Below are 8,840 nucleotides of genomic sequence, written 5' to 3' on the forward strand. Positions count from 1 at the left end.
AATTCTTGTTTTTAAAAAAAAAAAAAAATCTATTGAGTCAGTCAGAAGGACACACATTTGGCTTTGAACTTGACCTTGATGTCCCCAGCAATCACATGGATTTGTTTAAATCAACCACCAGCACACCTGATTTAATGAAGGATTGATTAGCCAAACCAGGTATTGGATGATAAGGACACATAATACTGCCCTGCTACAAGTTTGGAACATATTGACATCTAAAATTACTACTTACTGTATTAATATCATGTGTATTTGTTGTAATATTGGCATGTTCTGAGTAAGAAAACACTTTCTACCCAGTTAAATAGCTTTTTAAAGACTGTTGTACATATGATCAGAGGTTGATGGAACAGTTTTGTTCTGATTTGTTTCATAAAAACTGGATGTTAACTTAAGTAATGACGTACTGTACGTACTAAGAGGTGGCCCAAATCCCACACAGTGAAAAGCATTCCACCGGCCAGTTTTAGAGCAAGGTAAGCCTGAGTGCTATTGTCCAGAAGAAGCGGGACAACGGGCCTGTCCTTTTCGTCCTGGCCCTCGGATCAATGAGACAGATTCCAAAACAAACAGTCAGAGTGGCTCTTTTCTTCTTGTAAGAGGGTTCCATTCACGCACACGGTCTTCATGGAGGCCCACCATGCGGCCTTTTCAGGTGGATCATCGTTCCCAAGCACTCCAGCCAGAGATGAGCTTTGGGGAAGGTATCTTTTTAATCACCTAGTCGTCTACGGCCAGATAATGAGGATTCCATGATTGTGCCATTTTTGTTGAGAGAGGGGAAATAAATACTGGAAAGTTGCAATAATGGCTGACCCTAACCTCGTTCTCTTTGTCCTGAATTGAATAAGGACAGAAAGGACACTTGAATCAGATCAGGAACCCTTATGGCTTATTTGTAGGAAGCTGCTCTTCGTCAGAGGGACTGTTTAGATTTGCCTGATGGTAATATAAATACCTAATTGTTTTGAGCATTGTCATATACAAATGGCTTTATGTGCATGAAGATATGCATGGTATCTAATTGGGGAAAATGGAATGAACCACCACCATGAAGAGAGTCAGCTGCAATGCTTTGACAAAAGAGGAAAGAAAATTAAGGAAATAAAGAATTTTTTATTTTTTTTGCAATACCAATAGGCTGTGTACAAAAATTGGTTGGGTTTTGGACAGAGTTGACTGCCCCCTTGTGATCTAAAAGCATGCAGCATGGTCACATAAGATTGCAAATGTCTCTTTTTTTTCCCTCAAACCTTTTCCAAACCCTACTGAAAAACATTTTATTATTCTAACATTGGGTTTATTTGAGATGACCATGTGAAATTCCATTTTCATTTAATATTTTTATTTATGTTGGTTTTATTTAAATTTGACAGAAGGCAAAAGGAATTATTTTCACAAATAGTATAAATCAAGAAATATAGAAAATAGCAAAATTGGAAATTCACTTCTCCTGTGGACAAGCATGTTTATATAGAGCACTGAAGCAAATGGTATTGAATTTTTAAAAAGTAAAGGTTTTATCATTGAGTCGACATTGACTGTGGACAAAAAATGACCCAATTACTTGGCCCTTACGTAAACATATTATAAGCACCATACGTAAGCAGTAGTCTCTTTGGTCAGTAGCGGACTAGCCGCCTCTGCTTGTTTAACCCTCGGTGGCCTTTGATGTGTCCCTCGAGCCTCTCATTTAAGCCATGGCCAGCAGTCCGAGGGCAGCAAGGGTCAGTAGCCAGTCAATTGGAACCCTCGAGGGACTTTGAGATTCCAGCACTGCTGTTAGAAACCACGTGTGCATGTGCGCTCAGAGTAAAAGAAACTGTGCCGAGAATATATGGCTTTCCTCAAAATCAAATTGCATAATATCACAGGATAACAGGAATGATTTCTCACTCCCAAAAAAAAAAAACATTAGAAATTGTATTGTTTCAAAAAGATACATCAGCACGAGCAAATCCTCAAAATTGAGGCACTTCTCGATCAGTGTCAATGTATTTCGTCTACAAAAGAAGAAAAATCTCTTTATGTCCATTAGAGGGAAAATAAGAAGTCAAGGTGAGAAATATCCCTTGATGGCAATTCTTTTTTTTCCCTGTTAGGATGGGGCCTATTATTTGTTAAAGGGAAATGCCCATTAGCTATGAAAAGCCGCCATCATTTATCTCGCACAATACGTGGCTGTAAATTATGGCATTATCTCAGGAGAGAGAGAGGGAGAGAGAATATTAGAATTAGAAAGAACTCAGGATGTATTCCACGTGCATACATTACTGCCACAGTGTGTGTCTAACTAGAAGAAATAAACCCTTAGTCACTGCTCCTTGAAAGAGCTGCTTCAGTTCCCACAGTTACTTCTGCCTTCATTATTTTGTCCATATGTGCAGCCCTAATAGACAGGCATACTTTAAAACATACATAGCAGGCCAAGTAGCCGGACCCTAATTATTAGAAGCACTCTAACTATTCATTCATTTATTGTTGCTGTGCGGAAGTCAGAGACCACCCAACATATTTATTTTTCATCAGATATTAGATATGGGAAAATCTATGACCATAAAGAAGGGAAAAGTCAGAATAGAATTAGCAAAACAGGACACAGGTGAAATCTACCATTCAAAAATACTGAAACATACAGAGAAAATGGGTCTGGCAGACCACCACAACTGTCACCATCAGATAAACAATACTTAAAACCTTAATCTCTGAGAGAAAATCAAGCTCCATTCCAGCTTCAAATGTGAAAAACAAATAAGCTGCTGGTGTTCTGAGAACAATGGATTGACCACACCAGAGTCCAGACCCCAACATCACTGAATGTGTCTGGGTTTAGTTGGATTTTGACAAGTGGAAAATGCAAACAACTTTTAAGGCTCAACTTTGTAGGTGTGTAAAAATATCCCTGAAGATTTCATCTTTAATTAAAGTTCTATTTTCGCACTTTTATGAAACACACCTTATAACTAAACTGCTGTAGGCTGGTCTGCACGTAACCATGTTGGTTCTTGTGACATCACAAAAACAATTACTTTAAAATGGACTGTTTTTTCAGCATTGTCTCCAGATACAGACTGAACGGACTGGGGGTGAATTGTACATTTTGAAACTTTACACTACACATCAAACGTCATACTTTAAAAAAAAAAGAAAAAAAAAAGACTATTAAAAGTTAGAGAACTGGTGTTGTAGTACTGAAAAAATAATGGACTGCTGATACTTCATACAACAGTAAATCTGTGTAGTACATAATTAAAGCTCTGTAGGATTGAGCCATTTTTGACATATAAAATACTGAAAAATCGAACTGAATCCTGAATGCAGAATCCAAATCAAGCTGAACCTAAAAAACATGTGTCTGGTTACAACACTAGTAGACAAACAGACATACAGGCCCTAACTCTCTCCGTTTGTCTGGGGTTTGTCAGCTCTTCACCATGGCGGCCTTCTCGTTGCCGCTGGAGACAGTTGCCAGGCGCCGTAAAACTCCCAGCATGCCAACAGCACAGGAGCCTCGAACCCGTAAGTCAACGGTGAAGGTGAAAGGCGCGGCATGGCCTCTGTGCTCCGTCCTGGACTAAGAGAAAAGAGAAAGAGAGGGGGGGAGAGAGAGAGGGAGAGAGAGACAGAGAGACGGACGGGAGTGTTTTTATGTTAGCATGTCCCTCTGCGAGGGGTACTGTCTACGAAAAGGTAAAGAAAAGACGAGCACACGCTTTGTGCCCAAGCGCCCTCCTCATTTCACTAAAGCGAGGCCATTTAGCCACGCCGTGTCATTGTTACCTAGCAACAGTTTAATTAAAATGGCATCAGCGACCTGGGAGCCTTTTTTCTGCAAAAAGCATGGTCTCTATTTTTGAGATTTTTTTCACCCTTCAAAAACGAATGGCATATTTATGTTGTCACACCATTTTTCTTTCCTTTTCTCCTTCTTTGGCATATTCGTGCTCATAATAGTGACATAAGCTAGCCTGTCCCACTTTCCTGCAAGCAAAATGAGTGAAGAATAAACAATGCTTGCTTTAGAAAACACTGAAGAGAGCAAAAACTAAATTACACTAAATGAGACTGTGTAATAAGCAAGTGATTCAAATAAAAAGAAATGTAAAATGTTCATTTTTTGTGCATATAAAAAGAAATAAGTGAAAGAAGAAAAGAACTGTGCTCTCATGTAATTCATTTTAAATGTTTATATTATTCATCACTGAAGAAATAATTAAAAGGTGGCATATGGAAGGGTGAATGTCTGTATTATACCTGTATAAATATGCCTATTTAAATAAACACGATAACCTAAAGCAATAGTCTATTAAAAGCCCATGGTCAACACAATAGTAGCTGGATGCTACTTATAACACGAGCAATCATTTTCAAATTATTAGATAGACAGACAGACAGACAGACAGTCAGACAGACAGATAGATACTGTTACTGCAGGTGGTTGCAGTATGCAAATTAGCTCTTTAATAAATTCTTATTTTTTATTGTGTGCTGTGAGCATCCTGACCAAACTCAGACATTCCAGATGAGTGACAAAGTGGATGTTTTGATGAATCAGGGCTTTTACCTGACCCGACAAAGCTAAATAGAATTTATCAAAAGAATGCAAAATAATCCAAAATGTAACCAGTTCGACATCGTATTTTTATATACTGTATGGTATCTCACAATTGGAGTATATGTTTAATTTCACAGTCTTGCTACGTTATCCAAGTTGTGTAGCCCTAAGAGAAAGACAGACAGACAGGTTGATAAAAAAGACAGACATATAAGTAAAAATGTTTTTTTTTTTAAAGGCAATCATCAAATGAGGTGATCTCAAAATATCACATCTATTTTATCTACATATTTATATGTATTGCTTTTATTTCCAGATGAACAAAGCTCAGATGTAAGGCAGAGGGGCAGGACGGAGCGCTTTTAATGTGGGGAAAAAATAATTTGATTTCATAATTGTAAGGTCTCTACTTTGAAAGTTACTCAGTGAGTGTCACTTTCAACAAATTGACGTGAGAATATATACTGCCATGGGCTGCTCTATGTCCTAAAAAGGTGATGAAGGAGAATTTTAGATTGGGCTGGGGGAGTGATGGAACCCAATTTTAACTATTTCTCCTGAGACCTCTTCTTTCAGCGCTGCAAATGAGTCATTACTTTCTATTTGCTTTCTGCCAATTTGAGGTTCAGGAAAATACACAGTGTGGTTTTAGGACTAACGTGTGGCATTATACAGACGATGCTACATCTGCATGAGAAACAAAAGCTCATTTATTTTTATGAGTTTATAAGAAAAACGTGAGCTCCAACACAGTGCAAATTGTGTTTCTTAAATTAGTCTTCATCTTCAAATTATAAATTCTGTAAATCCCACATTCCAAAGCAGATAGGAATTGTCAGAGCCGCAAAGCATTTAACCTATTTTAGATGAGATATATTTAATGAGGATGCTTTAAAAAGCCTTATTTCCAAACGAGCCATTTTAGACCAGTAACCCATGATTCATAACCTAAAGATTTCTTTCCTGGGCCGTCTTGGGAATTTGAGGCAACAATTAAGGACTTGTGATTGACAATGATCAGTGGTGGACACATTTGTCTAATCTGTGTTCTCCATAATCAAGGGCTAGGTGGGAAAGGACACTAACGGGTACATAGATCAGTCGCTGTCGGCCCCATGTCTGTTCCTCCAGACACACTCTTCCACTCTCACAATGACCACAATGATCGCAGGCAGTCCTGCCAGGCCGCTGCGGACAATAGGCAGGGCCCGGGGCCATATGCTGGGCCTCTTGACGAAGGTCGGTCAGCAGGGTTGTCTATGGGAAAAGGGGGTTCTTGGGCTGGACCAGACAAGGAAGGTCATGAGGGTTTACTAAAAGCAGATTCTGGCTTAATGTCGCCATCAAACTCCTTTACAAAGCTGCCCACTATTAAAACTGTCCAAAAAAAGAGGACGAAGCTTGATGAACATGAGAAAACAGCTGAAAGTCATGACATGGGCCTCGGGCCCCTACGATTAATGCTGGGTGATCACAATTTTCTTTTTTCAAATTTTAAATCAGAACAAACTGGTCAAATTAATTTGGTAACTAAAAAAAAAACAAAAAAAAGATGAAACACGTCACCTCACAGGAGGACTGGGAACATCACCATGGCAACTGAAACCAAAACTGGAGCTTGTAATTTGTCCTAGCAATTTAAAATTGACAATGAAATAAACTGCCTAATAACAGACCTTTGTATGAAAATATACTGCCAAATCGTGGGAGCACCGCCACACTCAAAATAAATGATTAAAAGTGATGCGAGCAAAATATGTGTAGCAGATTTCTATATGCAGGAGAGGCTTTCCTCACACCCTTCCCCCACACCACACAAATACAAGCCATTTCTCTCCCTTATTACTATGCATATAACCCTCTCATGGTAGCATGCATTAATTAGCGTGTAGATAACTAGCTGCGCCCTCCATTCACAGTCTCAGACTCTTTCATTAGCATGACAGTGGCTCGTACGCATGCTCCTCTATGCCATCCTAGGGCCCCTGATTTGAAAGAGGACTCCTTGGACGCAAATCTTCCGGCCTCTTTTGTCCCTGGCCTCGTATGGCGTTGCTCTCATCTGCTAGCAGGGGTTGCTAACCACTGAAAGTATGTGTTACGTGTTCATAGTCCTATTTCTCAACGCTCCTCATACCAACCTTATTCCAGCTAACCAACCTAGTGTAAATGTTGCACTCACCTGACCCTCAAGGCCTGTGGCTATTACAGAGATAGGGATAATGACAAAAATGGTTTGGCATTAGCATCAAACATGCTAGCTTTCTTTTTCGAGGCTGACAAAATGGCCTTCCTGTACTAATCCACTTTCTTCAAGAGCTTCACACATCCCTCAAATGATGTCTATCCCTGTTTCCTGCCACCCTCCCTCTCTCTTTTGGAGAGATCTGGACCTTTGTACTTGATTGTGATCCTGCTATACTAGCTCAGTTCGACAGGGCCTTGCTAGGTTTCAAGGTAAAGCGTCTCATTAGCTCTGGCCCTTGAAAGACGCCCGGACCATCTCGTATTCAGTTACGGATTCCCTTTGAATAGAGTGTGCAAGGCAGTGAGGCGAGAGTGGATCCTTTACTACCTGAGAGGAAAGGAGGGGGAAGGCCTGCTGAGGCCTCAGTAATTTCTCCCGATCATTACAGCCACCAACACATCCCAACACCATTTCAGCCTGGCTTGAGGATAAAAAGCTTTTTCTAGACTTTAAAAAGCAGACAGTTCTCAGGTTTAAGTTCAGTTCTAATGCAGCTGTGGAAAATGTCTTGTGGAATACTTAGTGCATCATGATTAGCAGCGTATATTATAATAATGTCCTGAGAAGAACATCAGACTATTTTTTAAATGATACATAAGCTACCAAAATGTATACATCTCAGTACATAGTGCATGTTTTAGCGAACATCAGTAAACTCTGAAAAACACTAAATCTGGTGCAAATTCAGGGTCATTGTCATGTTCTTTTACATCTCTGAAACATAAATTACAGCTGATCATAAATTTAGGAGAAAAAAATGTTCTATATCAGTAGACGTAGTACATACTCAAAGTAAACACAGAAATGTGTACTTTTTATTAGTTATTATATATGTCTTGAAAACCTTGACTTGAAATAAACCTCCATTAATGTTTTCAGCTCACATCTCTACCACTTCATTTTTTATTTATTTGTCTACAATAAAATGGTCAAATTGATTTATTGAAATATGTTCGTCTTTTTAGAGCATTCTCACGTAACAACACAACTAAAAAACATATTAATAAACAGCAATGTCAGACGCTGAACAGGGCAGAAGCTGATTTGTAATGCTTTTAATGTTTGAATTTGTAAAAATCTCTATAATATTGCACCTAATCTATTTATTGTGCTTTGCATTTTTGATTCACAGTATTTATTTGATTTGAATACAATTGCTTGTTACCACATTAAATTATTTTACAGGCTGAACTGACAACTATATTCAGTCACTGTATACAGTGTAAGGTGGATTGTAGTCTAGAAAGTTGTATATAATGTTCTACACTCTTAATTAATAATAACATATCATTCATATATGACCAAAGATAAGCATTCACACATATGATAATGTGTAAAATGGATATCCCTGACATGTATTAAATATATGAGCAATAATAAGTATATAAGCAAAATAATTTATTAGTACCTTGTTTGTCTGTGTATCTTAATTTGGCACAGGCAACAATCTGCCATTCATTTACTGAATAGCTGTTGTAACTGAGGTAAGAATCACACATCATATGAAATGGAAAAAAAGAATTTGTGTTGGTTTGTATGTTGCAAAAAATTAAATACAATCCATGACTATTTGACCTTTTTCAAACCTACTGAAAACTGCATACATTGACGTTCCCCTGAATTTCAGCCCAATGCCCTTATTCAATGTAGGGTTGGGTTTGGACCTTTTACCACTCTTTAACTAAGCCCAAGAAGGAAGACTCAGGACATTAGAGTAGAACATCTTGGCTTTCAGCAGTGCTGCTAAAGTTGTTTGTTGCTGTTTCTAATGATCTCTCAGAGAAAGCCGAGAGAGAGCGGCCTCTTCTAATGAGGACTCACTCAGAGCAAGGGCCGGCAAGGAGTGACAAGGCCGAGGTGGGGACATGGCAAAGCTGATTCGCAGCACTATGGAGAAGACAAGCTCTTCTGCATGTTCAGAGTTGCTTATTAACTCTGTTCAGCATATGCTCAAATTCTGAGGGTGGAAAAATATAGGTTTTCCAGTTTGGTTCTAAATTGTGATGGACATGACTCAAAGTTCAAATAAACCTG

The sequence above is a fragment of the Pygocentrus nattereri genome, chromosome 20 (assembly GCF_015220715.1).
Source record: "Pygocentrus nattereri isolate fPygNat1 chromosome 20, fPygNat1.pri, whole genome shotgun sequence".
Classification (NCBI taxonomy): Eukaryota; Metazoa; Chordata; class Actinopteri; order Characiformes; family Serrasalmidae; genus Pygocentrus; species Pygocentrus nattereri.